The 19,343-nt window shown below is 45.0% G+C and overlaps 1 long non-coding RNA gene across 3 annotated transcripts in view; it reads right to left on the reverse strand.

Annotated features, from left to right (window-relative positions):
- LOC130277582 (uncharacterized) overlaps window positions 1-19,343 on the reverse strand; it is a 126,372-nt gene that overhangs the window by 14,427 nt on the left and 92,602 nt on the right. For 2 of the 3 annotated variants that reach the window (XR_008845476.1, XR_008845477.1), the window contains 2 exons: window positions 5,563-5,729; window positions 2,983-3,144 (listed from right to left, as the gene is read on the reverse strand). This is a non-coding gene — a long non-coding RNA (uncharacterized LOC130277582). Of the gene's footprint in view, window positions 1-2,982; window positions 3,145-5,562; window positions 5,730-12,719; window positions 12,822-19,343 lie in introns of those variants that run through there. The other variant, XR_008845478.1, reaches the window with a different exon arrangement.

The raw sequence follows: 19,343 nt of genomic DNA on the forward strand, positions 1-19,343 counted from the left end.
TTTTACCACTAAGTTAAAGTAGAATATGTCACGAAAAAACAATCTCGGAATCAGAATGATAACTAAAAGCATTCCAGAGTTATTAATGTTTAAAGTGACAGTGGTCAGAATTGCAAAAAACGCTCCGGTCCTTAAGGTGAAAAAGGGCTCGGTCCTTAAGGGGTTAAGGGTTAAAAAAAAATCGCAAACTTTTTAACCAAATTAGGATGTTTTAAAACCTTCCATTTTGACTACCTATAACTTTTTCATTTTTCCGTATAAGCGGCAGTATGAGGGCTCATTTTTTGCACCATGATCTGTACTTTTTATTGATACAACATTTGATACTTTTATTAATTTTTTTATTATTTATTTTTTAATAAAATGTGACAAAAAAGTTGCAATTTTGCACTTTTTTTATTTTTACGTTCACGCCATTCACCGTACAGGATCAATAACATAATATTTTAATAGTTTGGACATTTACGCATGTGCTGATACTAAATATGTGTATTAATTATTATTTTTTACACTTTATGGGGGTAAAATGGGAAAAAAGGACATTTAACATTTTTATTGGGGGAGGGATTTTTCACTTTTTTTTTTAGTTTTTTTTTTTTCTACTTTTTTTACTTTCATTTTTACACTTTAATAGTCCCTATAGGGGAAAATCTATAGCGATCGTTTGATTGCTAATACTATTCAGTGCTATATATAGGACATAGCCCTGATCAGTATTATCGGTGATCTTCTGCTCTGGTCTGCTCGATCCCAGACCAGAGCAGAAGACCCTGGGAGGCAGCCGGAGCCAGGTGAGGGGACCTCCGGCCACCATGCTGGATGATCGGATCACCACGGCAGCGCTGCGGGCGATCCGATCATCCATTGAAAGTACTGCATTGCTGCAGATGCCATGATCGGTATTGATCACAGCATCTGAGGGGTTAATGGTGGACATGCGCGCGATCGCAGGTGTCCGCCATTACCGGCGGGTCATTGGCTGCTGATAGCTGCCGGGACCTGCCACGCATGATGCGTGCACCTGCCCGGTGCTCGCAGTCATGGCGGCGCGTAAATGTACGTCATGGTGCATTAAGTACCACGTCATCATGACGTACATTTACGTCCATTGTCGTTAAGGGGTTAAAGACTTTTTGGTGAAATGGTCTTTATCACAGGACTTATTGGATTGAGATGATGCTACGTCTTCTAGTAGTGGTGTAACTTAAAGCTTTGTATCCTGGGTTATCAGCTGATATTTTTACAGACAGCCACACATTTTCCCTGGAGCAGTCCAATACGGCATGGGGACAGAGGCAGTCCAGTTAACATCTTTGAGTCTTGGAGCAAGACTTAGAACTATGCTCTCTTTATGTTTACATCAACATAGTTATGCTGTTAATAGTTTTTGGCGACAATAGTCTATTTTGCATGTTTTTTTTTGCTTAGGTGATATTTTTTCTTGCTTTCTTCCCCTCTACATAAGGCTTGCCTGTGGGTAGAATGTACTCTTCAGATGTGAGAAGCGAGACATACAATTAATATTATATTACATGCCCTTAACAAAACTCTGCGTTTAGAATCATCCAACCATGAGAAACGACCAAAATAGTTTGACAATATCACAGATGTTCCTTTGCGCTGTTAGCTAGTTATTGCCGGCTTAAATGATGTTTTAATACAAAAACACAACTGTTGTTTCCATTTTATGGCTGTCAAAATGTTGCCTCATATTTAAGGAAATGAGTTTTATAAGCAGAAGCTTTATTGATGGCTTCTATTGTTCCTAGCACAGCACTCCATAAAGAGAGACAAGAGAGAGAAAACCAGAGAATTGCAGCTGCGGCTTTCCTTCTTATAGTTTAATAATAGTGTTGGCATTTCAGGACAGGTTATTGGGTGGTAATGACCGTTGTTGGATGTGTCATTGTGGAGATCTGTGGGAATTCTCAGTGCTGTGTGCACTTATTCATTGAGAAGACAACTATCTACACTAATGTAGGCTGATGTATTTTCACACCCCCTCAGCTGCGAGACTATTCTCCGAGTCACTGTTCTTTTTTTCTCTGCAGATGTTTCCCGACACATTTATATCCAACTGCATTTGTATGTTTCTTGCTGTTTATTTTTCACCACATTCTAATTCTTCATAGTTTTAAAAGTTGCTTTTTTATTTAAAGGGGTATACCAGACGTGACTTCACGGCCACGCCCCCTAGTGACATCATACCACGCCCCCTCCATTCATGTCTATGGGAGGGGGCGTGGCAGCCATTACACCCCCTCCCATAGACGTGAATGAAGGGGTCATGGAATGACATCACTAGGGGGTGTGGCTGTGACATCACATCCCCGTCTTGAGGGCAGAGCCTGACACAGATTGCCGGGGGCTGCACTGAGATTGCTGGGTACCCCAGCTGCGGGACCCCTGCGATCATACATCTTATCCCCTATCCTTTGAATAGGGGATAAGCTGTATAAAGCCGGAATACCCTTTTAAAGTGGCCCTGCAATAAGAAAAGAAATTTTTTTGCATGTCACAGAGGCACATCAAAAGTTCTGATCAGTTGGGGTCGGGTTGAGGGCTTCTCTCCCTGTCTCTCTGCATTGACTTACTATAGACTATATGGAAAATTTCTCATAGACTATTGCAGTGATCGGTGAGAGTCTGAACATTCAGATCCGAATTGATCAAAATTTTGACATAAAACTAGTTAAAGTGACACATTTGATATGGTTATATACAGAGGTGTAACTTGTAGCGGCTGGTTCCCAATGCAAAATCTGTAGCAGGGCCCCTTGTTACCATGTGCCATTTCTAATACTGATGTTTTCTTATAGGGCAGAGGTGCTCTCAAGGCTCCCTTGGACACCAGAGCCCCGTTTCAACTGTTACCTCCAGATCCCCCTATAGTTACGCCCCCGGCTATCTATGGTTTCATATTTCAGTGATTGTACATTGCACCATAAAAAAGGGTAATAATTAAACTTCAATGAAGCTTACCTTTTCATGGGTCCCAGTGCAGCAATAGTAGCTTTTCTATTGCCCTTGATGCCCTTGGGTTGTTTTACCCAACTCATTCAACTCTAAACCCAACTGCTTGTTTATTGCACCATTATAATCTGCCCAAGACAGAAGCTCTGGTGGCTGTTAAGTTCTCATAACCTGTGTGAAATAAAGGAAATATAATATGGTTGATACTTCACCCCTTCAGTTAGAAATGGTTATAACTTCTAAAAGGTGAGCCATGTAAGCTTACGTCATCTATAGGGATGGACCAAACTTTTTAGAACTTTATTTTTTCATGGGCCACATAGCATCAATGGGTGATAATTTTCAAAAATTGTGCAGAAGATTAGTTGACTAGCTGCCCACAGCAATCAATCAGATCACTTATTTAATTTTTACAAAAACCTCTGCAAAATTAAAGAAGCAATCTGATTGGTTGCTATGGGCATCTGGTCAACTTTTCCACCGCACAGGTATTAATAAATCTCCCACCCAACGGCAGATACTATTTTGCCCTTGTATGGTTATTTTAGCTAATTCAGCTCCAAATCCTAATACTTGTTAATGCCCCTATTTACCTAGCACAGTAGCCCAGTAGCCACCTCTAGTTATGTAGGACAGATGAGTGGAGTGACCCAACATAGAATGCCAAGGGCTGCACCGAGATCGCTGGGGTCCCCAGCGGCGGGACCCCTGCGATCATACATCTTATCCCCTAATCTTTGGATAAGGGATAACTAGCTTATCATGGGGAGGTCCAACCTCTGGAGCCCCCACAATCACATGCATGGGCACTCCTGTCATTCTTTACATCCCAACAGCAGTTTCTGCGGTCTCTCTAGAGAATGAATGATTTACTGCTCCATTCTAAGAGGAGAATAGGGTCTTCATTCTGCAGATCACAGAAGGCCTCAGAACCATTGTAATCAGCTAATTATTTCCTATCCTGTGGATTAGATTTCCGGTATGTTCACATGGCCAAATTTTCTGAAGGTTTTCCCTTACGGGTATACCTACTACGGATTTTCCACAGCGGAAAATCTGCAGCAGATTTCATTGACTACAGTGGGGTCTGGTGTGAATTTTCCACTGTGGAAAATTGGCCATGTTTATAGTTGCAGTGGAACACTCTCCGAAAACCTGCTCATGTAAACATACTGTGGTGCCTTGTGGGTGTGAATGGTGATCGGGATGTTGCTGTGCAGGTTATAAAGGGTGCTATTAACCCTTGTCAGTTGTGACGTCAGGGTGTAGGTTAAATGCTGCATGACTTGGCCTATCACCACCCTTCCCAAGGATGATAGGTGTTTGCAGAATAAAGTATTGTCCACAACCAGAGCTTCGCTGAAAACTTGTGTAAACTTTACTGAAGATTTTCTGTAACATGCGAACATAAGAACAGTCTTTGTAACAGAGTCTATGAACAGCTTAGCTGAGATTGACCGTTGGTTGGGACTTTTAGTAAGTTCTTTAGCTTGTAGGGATTTGGTATGCGCAGATCCGCTGGATTTTTGGGTTATGTTTAGGTCCAGGGTCCTTGCCAACATTAGCGGGGAATTTAGAAGAACTCACTGTGTAATTCAGCCGAGGCCGCAAGCCTTTGGCCTAGTAATTGTCGTTGAAAGATGCGGAGGTCCTGCTGCTTGCTTTGCAGCACAGGAACACCATCTGTCAATCAGCTTTACAAGGCATTGTGAGTATCACATGTCCCATGAACCTCCAAAGGTCCTTTTTAACTACCATAGAGACTAGAACATCTTCACGTGACCCGCAGGTCCTGCGAAGCTAGTGCAAGGTAAGTACACTTTTTATACACATTTATTTACATTTACTCTAATAATATATTTACTATTTAAGAGGTGACTAGGGGAGGACTAGACCTGAGGACCCCATGGTTCCTAGGAACTCTGACTTTGGGGATCCCTACCAAGGTACGGTATGTAATACGGTACCGGGACAACACAATAGCTTAAATCTAATTTCACCCATTTATCAGCATTGTTGTGAACCATTATGTGTATTTTTGTTTAAAGCTTAAATTGAACAAAGGAAGCTGCAGCAGGAACACAAAATAGCAAGGAAGAAAGAGGTTAGATTGCACTGTATTAATAGGACTCTTGGGGGTGCTAATACTTATTTGCTAATATCTTAGTCTGACATATTAATGAGATCTGGTTGATTTCTGGACTTAATAAAGGGATACATTGCATTGTGGAACGGCATTGAGATGCACTGGTTATGCCACTTTAATTCAGCGAGATTGGCACATGTAGAAAGACGCTTACGGTTTGATTATGTCAATGTGTTCTAATTAGTCTACTTTATATCAGCTATATAATCCAGCATATTAATGACATGCATCAGCAGGACAGTAAAATGAAGGACACTTAAGATGAACATATTCTACCATCTGTATCTAATTGCCATTGCTCCAAAATGACTAATACAGTTTTAAATATTTACAGGTATGGATTCAGAAGGATTACTCGCTTTAATTATCTAAGTCGCCCTAAAATATATAGCGGAAATTAGAGCAGTGTTAATAAAATATATTATAGCGTGGTGGGAACTGACCTGAATGTGAGCACCAGGAAAACGTTGTTACTGGGTTGTGAGTTCAGCCAAAGACTCCGAGTGATCAATCACCAGCTTGGATTAAGTGTACATTGATGGGGAGCTTTCCAATATTCTGCAGTGCTCCAGTCCGGCTGCATATTATCAGTAACCAAAGCAGCTTTACTCTAAGTAGAATAAAAAGACAAGCACTTAAAGGGTATGTCCCCTTTGGCAACCATTGTTTATTGCATGTGAAATAAAAAATGAAGCAACTTTGCTGGTAGTCCTAATTAAAAAATCTTTCCTTTTGCATTAACAACACCTGTTTGTTTTAGTAGGTATTTTCTTTTGAAAAACATATCCCCTATTCACAGGATAAGTAGGAACAAGCGCCTCGGTGGTGTCTGTCTGCTGGGACCCCTGTGGATCTCAAGAATGAAGGACAGACATTAACTGAATGAAAAGAATGGCAATGCACATGCAAAGCCAATGCATTATTTCTTATCTATAGGGCTTCTGGATTGCCAAGCTCAGTGCTTGGCAATGTTTGGAAGCCCCAAAGAGAATGAATGGAACAAAGGCGGTGCATGCACAGTGTCCTTCATTCATTTGGAGGCATTGTTTTTCTGTGTTCTCTGGATTTTTGGGGCTCCGAACAAGTGGAACCTCAACAATCTGCTGGCTAGGATAGGGGTCCTGTTTATTGGGTAGAACTTTTTTGCATTGAGAATATCACGTTATTGGCAACAGACTACAAACAAAGCCTGATCCTATACCTCCTTCTCTGTCCCTTCTTATTAAGATACATTTGGTAGATAACAACAAAGAGAGGACAACATGTCAATATGACAACAAGATCAGGCTGTACAGCACATTTGGTTTCAGTCTTTAACCACCAAGACAGAAAGGCACATAAGCTGTAAGCCTTGTAGGAGGTTTTAAAGGGGTACTCCGCCCCTAGACATCTTATCCCCTATCTAAAGGATAGGGGATAAGATGTCTGATCATGGGGATCCCGCCACTGGGGACCCCCGCGATCTCGGTTGCGGCACCCCAGCCGGATGACTTGTGATGCGGGGTGGAGGCTCGTAATGTCACAGTCACGCTCCGCTCGAGCAGCGGAGAGATCCTGGGTGCAGCAGAGATAGGGGATAAGATGTCTAAGGGCAGAGTACCCCTTTAAGCTAATAATTATTTGCAATTAGAAGCTGTTACGCCGAGCGCTCCGGGTCCCTGCTCCTCCCCGGAGCGCTTGCGGCGTTCTTCTGCGTGCAGACCCGCTGACCGGGAGTGCTGCACTGTTATCACCGGCGGGGATGTGATCCGCGTAGCGGGATGCGCCCGCCCGCGGGTCGCATCCCAATCTCCTCACCTGCCCCGTCCTCCTGCTATTCTGTCCCGACCCACGCGGCCCCGCTCTCTAGGGCGCGCGCTGGCTCTCTGAAATTTAAAGGGCCAGTGCACCATTAATTGGTGCCTGGCCCAATCAGTACCTACACCTGCAAAACATATAAAAACCCACTTCCCCTTCCTGTCCTTGCCGGATCTTGTTGCCCTAGTGCCCTGAGAAAGCGTTTTGTGTATCCCAAGCCTGTATCCAAGCCTGTATCCAGACCCTTGCCGTTGCCCCTGACTACGATCCATTGCTGCCTGCCCAGACCTTCTGCTACGTCCGACCTTGCTCTTGCCTTGTCCCTGTGTACCGCGCCTGTCTCAGCTGTCAGTGGGGTTGAGTCGCTATCGGGTGGAATGACCTGGAGGTTACCTGCCGCTGCAAGTCCATCCCGCTTTGCAGCGGGCTCTGGTGAAAACCAGTAACCCCTTGGATTCCGTTCCCCTGGTACGGCCCACGCCATCACCTCACTGACACAGAGGATCCACCTCCAGTGTCCTCTCTGAATGCCAGTCCGGATCCTGACAGTAGATCCGGCCATGGATCCCGCTGAGGTCCCGCTGCCAAGTGTCGCTGACCTAACCACCGTGGTCACCCAGCAATCACAGCAGATCGCGCAACAAGGACAGCAGCTGACTCAGCTGACCGTTATGCTGCAAAATCTTCTGCCGCAACAACAGCAACCATCTCTTCCGCCAGCTCCTGCATCTCCTCCGCAGCGAGTGGCTGCTCCCAGTTTCCACCTGTCTCTTCCAGACAAGTTTGATGGGGACTCTAAACTGTGCCGTGGATTCCTGTCCCAGTGTTCCCTACACCTGGAGATGATGTAGGACCAATTCCCTACTGAACGGTCTAAGGTGGCATTCGTGGTCAGCCTCCTGTCTGGAAAGGCCTTGTCATGGGCCATACCGTTTTGGGACCGCAATGATCCCACCACTGCTACAATCCAGTCCTTCTTCTCTGAAGTACGTAGTGTTTTTGAGGAGCCAGCCCGGGCTTCCTCAGCCGAGACTGCTTTACTGAATCTTGTCCAAGCGAGTTCTTCTGTAGGCGAATACGCCATCCTGTTCCGCACCCTCGCCTAAGAGCTTTCCTGGAATAATGAAGCCCTCTGCGCGGCCTTCAAGAGAGGCTTATCCAGTCACATCAAAGATGTCATGGCCGCACGAGAAATTCCTGCTAACCTGTCTGAGCTCATCCATTTGGCCACCTGCATCGACATGCGTTTCTCGGAAAGATGCCAGGAGCTTCGCCAGGAAAAGGAACTTGTTCACACCAGGCGGTTTTCCTCCCAGGCTCCTCTCCTCCAACATCCTTTGCAATCTGTTCCTGTGCCTCCTGCCGAGGAGGCTATGCAAGTGGATCGGTCTCGCCTGACCCAACAAGAGAGGACTCGCCGTAGGAATGAAAACCTGTGTCTATACTGTGCTAGCACCGAACATTTTCTAAAAGACTGTCCTATTTGTCCTTCGCATGTGAGAAACGCACCTACACACCTAGTCAACGTAGGAGAGTCGTTGCTATGAGTGAATTCTACCTCTCCACGATTGACTTTACCTGTGCGGATTGCTACACCCACTAATGCTACTTCCTTCTCCGCTGTGGCCTTCTTGGACTCGGGTTCAGCAGGAAGTTTCATTGAAGCCTCCCTAGTAAACAGATTCAACATTCCAGTTACCCGTCTCGTCAAGGCTCTCTTCATATCATCCGTCAATGGAGAGAGACTGGTCTGCACCATACGTTACCGCACTCAACAGCTACTCATGACTGTTGGAGTTCCCCATCATGAACATATTGAATTTTTCGTGCTACCCAACTGCACTTCTGAAATTCTTCTGGGCTTGCCCTGGCTCCAACGTCATTCGCCTAGCCTCGACTGGGTCACCGGGGACATTAAGAGCTGGCGTTCTTCTTGCCACAAGCGATGTCTTCACCCAATTTCTTCCTGCCAAGTCTCCATTGCTACTCCTTTGCCAGGTCTTCCTAAAGCCTATCAGGACTTTTCGGACGCCTTTTGTAAAAAGCAGGCAGAGGTCTTACCACCACATAGACCCTATGACCCTATCAACCTGCTCCCTGGCACCACACCGCCTCGTGGCAGGATTTACCCTCTTTCTGCCTCGGAAACCCAAGCCATGTCCGAGTACATACAGGAAAACCTCAAAAGAGGATTTATCCGGAAATCTTTTCCCCGGCTGGAGCTGGATTTTTCTTTGTCTCTAAAAAAGATGGATGTCTCCGCCCTTGTATTGATTACCGCGGTCTCAATAAGATTACCGTAAAAAATCGCTATCCTCTGCCACTCATCTCCGAACTCTTCGCCCGTCTGCGAGGGGCTAAGATTTTTACTAAGCTAGACCTAAGGGGCGCATATAATCTCATCCGTATTCGAGCAGGCGATGAATGGAAGACCGCCTTCAATACCAGAGATGGCCACTTTGAATACCTAGTTATGCCATTTGGTCTATGCAACGCCCCAGCAGTCTTTCAGGACTTTGTCAATGACATTTTTCGGGATATGCTGTACTCTTGTGTGGTAGTCTATCTTGACGACATCCTCATTTTCTCCTCCAACCTAGAGGAACATCGCCTTCATGTTCGTCAAGTGCTTCAGCAACTACGCCAAAATCTACTTTGCGCCAAGATCGAGAAGTGTCTATTTGAACCCAGCAGTCTTCCCTTCTTGGGTTACATTGTGTCCGGACAAGGTCTTCAAATGGACCCTGATAAACCTTCTGCGGTAATGGATTGGCCTCGTCCCACTGGCCTGCGAGCTATTCAAAGATTTCTCGGATTCGCAAATTACTACCTTCAATTCATTCCTCACTTCTCCATCATCGTTGCTCCTATTGTAGCACTGACTAAGAAAAATGCTAATCCGAAATCCTGGCCGCCTCAGGCAGAGGAAGTCTTTAACCACCTCAAAGCTTCCTTCTCCTCTGCTCCAGTCTTGTCCAGACCTGATCCTCAGAAATCCCTTCTTCCTCGAGGTTGACGTCTCCTCCGTTGGAGCCGGAGCTGTTCTCCTACAAAAATCCGCTAAAGGAAAAAATGTCACTTGCGGATTTTTCTCAAAAACCTTTTCACCTCCAGAGAAAAATTATTCCATCGAAGACTGTGAGCTGTTGGCTATTAAGTTGGCCCTTGAGGAGTGGAGACATCTTTTGGAAGGATCCCTTCACCCATCACCATTTATACAGATCACAAAAATTTGTCTTATCTCCAATCCGCCCAGCGGCTAAATCCGCGCCAGGCTAGGTGGTCGTTGTTTTTTGCCTGTTTAAACTTTCTGATCCATTTTTGCCCCGCAGACAAGAATGTCAGAGCTGATGCTCTATCTCGTACCACCGATGCCTCTTAAGCCAGGACCTTTCCTCAGCACATCATTCCCCCTGAGTGGGTGATCTCTTCTGCTCCTGCTTCTCTGGTACCTGTCCCTCCAGGAAAGACTTATGTTCCTCCCCGTCTTCGCCTCCGGATCCTCAAATGGGGCCATTCCTCCCTTCTGGCTGGTCACGCTGTAATAAAAAAAGACCTTACAATTGATTGCCAGACACTATTGGTGGTCCTCCTTGGAAAAGGATGTGACCGATTTCGTACGAGCCTGTACAGTATGTGCACGTAATAAGACCCCTCGTCAGAAGCCTTCAGGTCTTCTCCATCCGCTGCCGGTGCCTGAACAGCCTTGGTCTCACATAGCCATGGACTTCATCACCGATCTTCCTGTATCCCATGGCAACACTGTCATCTGGGAGGTCGTTGATCGTTTTTCCAAAATGGCTCACTTTATTCCGCTTCCAGGCCTTCCTTCTGCGCCACAGTTGGCGAAGCAATTTTTTCTGCAGATTTTTCGTGTTCACGGGCTTCCCACGCATATCGTCTCGGATAGAGGAGTTCAATTTGTGTCAAAATTTTGGAGAGCTCTCTGTAATCAATTAAAGATTAAATTACATTTCTCGTCCTCCTATCACCCCCAATCCAATGGACAAGTGGAGAGAGTAAACCAAATTCTTGGTGACTACTTGTGACATTTTGTCTCCTCCCGCCAAGATGATTGGGTCGACCTTTTGCCCTGGGCTGAATTCTCGTACAATTTCAAAAATTCCGAGTCTTCCGCCAAATCCCCATTTTTTGTGGTGTACGGCCGTCACCCTCTGCCCACCCTCCCCATCCCCACTTTTTCTGGAGTTCCTGCCGTGGATGAAGTAACCCGGGACTTCTCCGCTATCTGGAAGGAGACTCAAAAGTCGCTCCTACTGGCCTCGTCTCGAATGAAGAGACATGCAGATAAAATGAGAAGAATTCCTCCTGTCTTTCTCCCTGGGGACAAAGTGTGGCTCTCTGCCAAATACATACGCTTTCGTGTCCCTAGCTACAAGTTGGGTCCTCGCTACCTTGGCCCTTTTAAAATCAAGAATCAAATCAATTCTGTCTCTTACAAGCTTCATCTTCCCTCTTCTCTTCGCATTCCTAACTCTTTTCATGTGTCTCTTCTCAAACCTCTTGTGCTTAACCGCTTTTCTCCCTGTTACTGGCTCCTCTGATGTCTTCACTGTCAAAGAGATTCTTGCCTCCAAGATCGTCCGAGGTAAAAGATTTTTTTTAATTGATTGTAGAATTGTGGCCCTTAAGAGAGGTCCTGGGAACCTGAGGTCAACATTTTGGACAAGGAGCTTGTCCGCAGATTCCTGGACTCCAAAAAGAGGGGGAGACCCAAGGGGGGGGGGGGGTACTGTTACGCCGAGTGCACTGGGTCCCTGCTCCTCCCCGTAGTGCTCGTGGCGTTCTTCTGCGTGCAGTGCCCCAGTCAGACCCGCTGACCGGGAGGGCTGCACTGTTATCACCGGCGGGGATGCGATCCGCGTAGCGGGACGCACCCGCCCGCGGGTCGCATCCCAATCTCATCACCTGCCCCATTCTCCTGCTGTTCTGTCCCGGCGCTCTCTAGGGCACGCGTGTGCCGGCTCTCTGAAATTTAAAGGGCCAGTGCACCATTAATTGGTGCTTGGCCCAATCAGTACCTACACCTGCAAAACATATAAAAACCCACTTCCCCTTCCTGTCCTTGCCGGATCTTGTTGCCCTAGTGCCCTGAGAAAGTGTTTTGTGTATCCCAAGCCTGTGTATCCAGACCCTTGCCGTTGACTACGATCCATTGCTGCCTGCCCAGACCTTCTGCTACATCCGACCTTGCTCTTGCCTTGTCCCTGTTTACCACGCCTGTCTCAACTGTCAGTGGGGTTGAGTCGCTATCGGGTGGAACGACCTGGGGGTTACCTGCCGCTGCAAGTCCATACCGCTTTGCGGCGGGCTCTGGTGAAAACCAGTAACCCCTTAGATTCCGTTTCCCTTGTACGGCCCACGCCATCACCTCACTGACACAGAGGATCCACCTCCAGTGTCCTCTCTGCATACCAGTCTGGATCCTGACAGAAGCATTGGAAGAACAACAAAAATTGGTTGCAATGGTGGACCTTACTTTAAAGGGGTTCTCCGGCACTAAGACATCTTATCCCCTATGCAGAAGCGGGACCCCCGCGATCAGGCATCTTATCCCCTATCCTTTTGATAGGGGATAAGATGTCTTAGCGCCAGAGTACCCCTTTAAAAAAGAATACAAGAGAGACAAGAGCATACATACAATGGGGGCAGACAATGCAGCTGATGTGGTGGATTGGACAGTAGGAGCTCAGCCCTGAATGTTTCATTTATGTTGATATCTGGTGTCAAGATACTATTCTATACAACTGCATTGCATTGTTTGTTTTTCTCATGGTTTTACCTGACACAGGAAGAGAAAGCAACATATGGCCCAACAAGTAGCTGGTGGGCCTTTTACTTTAATGAGCAGAACATAGTCTAATATGGGAAAATTTATCAAAACCCGTGCAAAAGAAAAGTTGTTCAGTTGCCCATAGCAACCAATCAGATTGTTTCTTTCATTTTGCAAAGGCTTTTTTTTTTTTAAATGAAAGAATCGATCTGATTGGTTGCTATTATTTTTTTTTTTTTTTCACAGTACACATCACAGTGATCATCCCTCTCTGCTTCCAGCTTGTACGGTGTAAAGAAGGCTCTAATACTACTGTGTGAGACTGGCGTACAAATTTTCACATATGTGAAAATTTGCATATGCTAATTTTCGCATATACGAATTTTCGCTAATGCTAATTTTTGCATATGCTAATTTCCACACATGCAAATTTTCGTTTATGCTAATTTTTGCATATGCAACTTTTCGCATATGCGAAAATTTAACGCGAATATTACGAATATGCGAATTTAGCGAATATATGACGAATATTCTTCCATATATTCGCGAAATATCGCAAATTCGAATATAGCCTATGCCGCTCAACACTAGTTGCTAGGGCAACTGGGAAATTTTTTCTCTGGACATGTTTTGATAAATCTCCCCCATAGTGTCTAGGATCAGTCCATTTCCCAATCATGCAGTGTTTCTGTGTGGGACGTAAAAATGTGTTTTGCCATATTTTTTGACTCACAAACAGGATACATTTGGAAATGGACCTTAACTGTTTGACTAGATTCTGACAAATAAAGTCAATGGGCCTACCCACTACATCCCTTTTTGAAAAATTGTGGATGTATAGCAAGATTTGTAGTGCTAAACATGATGTGAATTGGGCCTTATTGTGACATGTCATGTTATTATTGGTGATCCATAAGTTCAAACCGCAATAGAAATCCAAATTTAGAGGAGCAGTACCACTCTGTGGGCAACATATATTGCTTATCCTAGCACCTTTATTCTATTTATTTTAAAGGAACAGTACCAGAATGTAAACATAGGGGGAGATTTATCAAAACTAGTGTGGAGGAGGAGTGGTGCAGTTGCCCATAGCAACCAATCAGATTGCTTTTTCCATTTTTAAATAGACCTGTGAAAAATGAAAGAAGCAATCTGGTTGCTATGGGCAACTGCACCACTCTTCCTCTACATAGGTTTTGATAAATCTCACCCATAGTGTAGATTGAATTCATACTGGCATCGTAAATGACTTAAGTACAAGCAAAAAAATATTGATTCTTCAACTGATATTGTCCACATTTTGGGGGAGATTTATCATTGCTTTTAGAGCATTTTTTTGTCTATGTTTTGGCGCAGTTCAGGCACAAGCAGCATATTTAGCGACTTTTATGCGTCTTTTGATGTAGACAGTTTCACTCTTTTTGTCTACCCGTAGAACTTTTTCTTTTTGACCATGCAGTGGTCATGTATTTATCATTTGCAACTTTTGTCAAAAGTCGCTATTTTGTGCGCAAAGGTACTTTTTTAGGCGCAAAGCTACACCACCTACCAGTAGGCGTGAAGATCACTTCTACCTTCTGCAGTTCAACCTTTAACCTCTTGTGGGTGACAGCGTCCCACTCCCCTTCTATGACATGCACTCAGGAGCTGAGCGTGGGTCATAGCTGGGTGGTCCTGGCGGCTATCTGCCACCAGAACCCATCTCTAATGCCAGACATCACCCATCACGGTGATGCCCGGCTTTAACCCCTAGGAAACCGCAATCACATTTTATTTTAGCGTCTAAAATGCAAGTAAAAATGTTCCGGCAGCTCTGTGAAATTAAGTAAAAACACCTAACCTGCCAAATTCAGGACCCGGGAAAGTGTCTACTTCCCTCCCTCACAAGAAAAAGTGTATGTGGTAGAGCTTTTCCCACCACAGCAGAGCTGCGCAAAATTCATCATCCTGCTGCACTTTCTTGATAAATAAGATGCACGCTAGTCAAACCCACTACCCAAATAAACGTGGGAAAATAGCTCTACCGTAGACATTCTTTGATAAATCTGGGCTTTTGTCTCTAGATTTCATCTTTAGATCTTGGGACAGGACTAGCCCCTAGAGCCTTGCTTGTGGTTCCTAGCTTTCCTGGAAGTCTCATAGACTCTATTGAATGTCTCCTGAACAGTGTTCAGGCCACAACCACAGTAGTATAATAGTAATAATAATGCAGGAATATTGATGCAGCTACTTCAACAAAACTGGTATATATGTGTATATAAATAGAAGCTGTCAGGAAGAGATGCTTCCTCCAAAGAAAGAATTCCTCTATAAGTAACAACCATACTGGTACAGCACACACATTACATTATATATTAATGCAACTGCATAAGCCGTTCGTTCCTTCCCATTCAGTGAAGAATACATCTTAAGGCTTTATACACACTGCGGAGCCAACTTCACAGAGCCTGTGTGGCGGCACACTGAGTCCCTGCATATTTATTCTATAGAGCTGTTGGTGCAACAGCCCAGATAGAGGGAGAAATAGAGGTTGCCGTGGGGTAAAACATCTGTGGGGTGGCTGGAACCTGCAGTCCTATCCCAGCGATGGTTGCTTTTACAGCAGTTACACCGGCACATGGTCTTTCACAGGGTATTGCATGGTCCATGGGCTGGCACAATGAAGTGTTGGATACACAGATGGTATTAGTTTGTATTAGTTCCCCCCACTGCACACCCTGCACACCGCAGTATATCGAGGCCAATATTACCAATAATACCAGCGAAGAAACAAAAATGTTCAGCACCTCCAGACAAAATGAAATACGTACACAGGTGCACAGTGCTAGTTTTATGTGTTATCTAGAGATGAGCGGATTTTTGAAGGTGGAAGGGAACAAGGTATTGTCCATTGTAGCAGGTGGGGACAAAAACTTCCCCTGTAAAGCCCTAATCTTGCTATATTAATTCCCTTTCTTGGCAAGTGTTACTCGCCCTAAAAAGAGGGGCACCAAACAGGAACCTCTCCCTCTTCCCACTTAAAAACTCTGGGAAATGGCAGTGTTTGTAGGTGGAAATAGAGAGAGGTTCCTGTTTGGGGCCACCCTTTTTAGGGCGAGTAACACTTGCCAAGAAGGGAATTAATAATGCAAGACTAGGACCTCACAGGGGAAGTTTTTACCCCCACCGGTTACAACGGACCATACGTTGTTCCCTTCCACCTTTTATAGTAAAGTAGCAATCTTTGCAGATGATACTAAACTCTGTAAAGTGGTAAACAGTATAAAGGACAGAGCACTATTACAAATGGATCTGGATAAGTTGGAGGTTTGGGCTGGAAAGTGGCAGATGAGGTTAAGCACATGGGGAGGAACAATCCGGGCTAGGATTATGTATTAAATGGGAGAACACTTGGGACGACTGACCTGGAAAAGGACTTAGGAGTCTTAGTTAACAGTAAATTTAGCTGTAGTGACCAGTGTCAGGCAGCTGCTGCCAAGACAAATAAAATCATGGGGTGCATCAATAGGGGCATAGATGCCCACGTCAAGGAAATAATTCTACCCCTGTACAAATCACTAGTCAGACCACACATGGAATACTGTGTACAGTACTGGGCACAAGTGTACAAGAAAGATATAGTGGAGCTGGAGAGGGTTCAAAGACAGGCAACCAGGGTAATACGGGGAATGGGAGGACTACAGTACCCAGAAAGATTATCAAAATTAGGAGAGACCTAATAACTATGTATACATATATCAGGGGGCAGTACAAATATCTCTCCAATTACCTATTTATACCCAGGACTGTATCTATAACAAGGGGCATCCTCTACGTCTAGAGGAAAGAAGGTTTCTACACCAGCACAGACAGGGGTTCTTTATTGTAAGAGCAGTGAGACTGTGGAATTCTCTCCCAGAGGAGGTGGTCATGGTGAACTCTGTAAAAGAGTTCAAAAGGGGTCTGGATGCATTTTTGTAGAATAATAACATCGCTGGTTATGTATATTAGATTTATAGGGTCAGAACGTTGATCCAGGGATTTATTCTGACTGCCATGTTTGGAGTTGGGAAGGAATTTTTACCTCTATGATGAGGGGTTTTTGCCTTCCTCTGGATTGACTCAGTAGGGCCTCATTAGGGTTATAGTTGAACTTGATGGACTCTGGTCTTTTTTCAACCTTATGAACTATGTAACTATGTAACTTTTAGAGGTCTGTGCATCACATTAATACTTGGTGGTGTGGTTGGCACATGGTGTTTTTTGCAGACCTTTCTTTTTCTTAGATATAAAAAATTTGGGGTCCATATTTTTTATCCCAAGTTTTATCTAATGCATATCCTCAATACTTATTTGTGGTCTGATGTGGAGGAATTTCTGTAACTGGGGAGCAGCACCTTAAACATGTTTTGCACTATCCACATTTGGGAATTGTTGCTGTTGCACCATGGTCAATCTACTCTTATGCATCAGGCATTGGTGGGTGGAAATCCTGGATGATCCATGCCTGATTCATCTTCACAAAGGTCAGTCTCTCCACACTTTTGGTGGCCATACGAGTTCTCATTGGGGTTACTATGGCCACCGCCGCACTAAACACCCGCTCTGATGCCATACTACTCTGCTAGTTGCAGCCACAAATCAAATTTGGCTGCCCAAAAGTCCAGCGGTCATGTCAAGGTATGCCACCACCTGCTGGTTCAGGTCCTGCTCCAGGTCTACCTGCTGCTGAGGAGTTGCTTCACTATGTGGGTGAAGAAAGCTACTCATCAGCGACTGTAGACTCAGGCTGCTGTTGATGGAGGTGGTACTGCTCCTGCCACCCCACCCCTCCCCAGCAGCCATGGCAGTGGTAGGGGAGTGCAGGGGGCCCCCAAGTCAGACCTGCGAGAGGATGGACGTTGGCACAGAAAGGCATCAACCAACTGACTACGTAGGACCCCCATTTTGTGCCGGTAGTGAGGGTCCAATAAGGTAGAAAACCAGAAGTCATCTCGCTGCCGAATGGTGACAATTCGGCAGTCACTACACAAGCAAGTGAGCATGCATCATGCCATTTGTGCAAGTGACTTGGAGGGATTCCCTGCCTCTATCTCCACTGCATACTGCCACGGTGCGCCTGGGTCCTCTGTTTCGCCTTCCTCATAACCCTTTAGCTCCTCTGGCTGCTCCTGCTCCTTGTCAGATGACTAGAAAAACCACCCATTTTGTGAAACCTAAACTGTGCTCCACTGTGCCCCTTCCCCTCCTCCTCCTCTTCCAGTTCAGCCCCCACAGGGCTCATGTGGCCATCAGATGTAGGCACCACGTATCCAGTGCCCTGACTAGCCATAGTTTCCAACACGTGTTGTAGTAGATGAAGCAGTGGAATGATGTTGTTCATCCTATAATCCTGGCGACTGGCTAATAATGTGGCTTCCTCAAAGGGCCTGAGCAAACGGCAGGTGTCACGTATGGGCTGCCACTGGTTGGCATTGAAGTTACACAGAGGAATCCCCTTATCCACATGGATCATCAAGAAATCGGTGATGGCTTTTCTTTGTTCATATAGTTGGTCCAACATATGGGGGGGGGGTGGAATTCCAACGTGTGGAAACATTGCATATCAGACTATGTTGGGGGATGCATGCAAAGTTTCCTTCCTATTGTTAGGATGTCTTGCAGATGGGGGAACACTCCAGGAAGTGCTTGACAACCAGAATGAACATGTGTGCCATGCAGGCAGCATGTCCCAGTCTTCTTTGTAGCAGCGCAGAAAATGTTCTTCCCATTGTCAGTCACCATGGTTCCCATTTCCAGGTTTCATAGAATAAGCCATGATTAGATTTCTTGAGGAATGACTTTTAGCAGTTCCTCCACTGTGTGACTCCGTTCGCCAAGACAAACCATGTGAAGAACAGCATGACACCGCTGCGCCCTGCACACATGGTATACTGGAGGAGCACTGAGTGTTGTCCATGCAGTGGAGGCTGAGGACACAGTGGAGGATGAGGAGGCGGAGTCGCACACTGTCACTGGACCTATAGTCTGAGAGCTTGGAGGTGGAAGCGGCGTGACCTGTCCAAGTTGATGTTGTGGATGTGCAGGAACCACATTTACCCAGTAAAGGACATAAACCAAAAAAACAGACAAAGAGTTTATAGGGATTGTAGGTACACAGTCTAATAACTGATATAATACTACCCCCTATAATAAATAGTAAGCCCCCAATATATATTGCAACTCCCAACAACACAGTAAAAAACCAAAAGAACAAAAGGGAGTTTTAGCAAACCAGTATATTAAAAAGTATAATGTTTATTGATATACATTAAAAACCACATATGTGTAAAGAGGAAACAAACATCAAAAAAGCTGCATCACCGGATATGATAAAACAGATCTTAGTATAGCAAATGGAGAGGTAGGGATATATATAAGGTAGAGAGATTGACACTTTTATAGCTAAGAGCACTTGTAAACAGTAAATACTGTGCAAAATTGCATACAATATAAAGTGCTATATGCTGGATGTCATAAGGGTACAAAAGACAATGCAAATACAAGATAGAGGTTGCAGAAAGCAAGATACCTACACACTACACAAGAGGTATAAATCCAGGATGACGCCACTCCAGTACTTTTGGCTGACCTTTCAGAGTAACTAGGCCCTTA

Source organism: Hyla sarda, chromosome 6 (genome assembly GCF_029499605.1).
Source record: "Hyla sarda isolate aHylSar1 chromosome 6, aHylSar1.hap1, whole genome shotgun sequence".
In the NCBI taxonomy this organism is placed as follows: Eukaryota; Metazoa; Chordata; class Amphibia; order Anura; family Hylidae; genus Hyla; species Hyla sarda.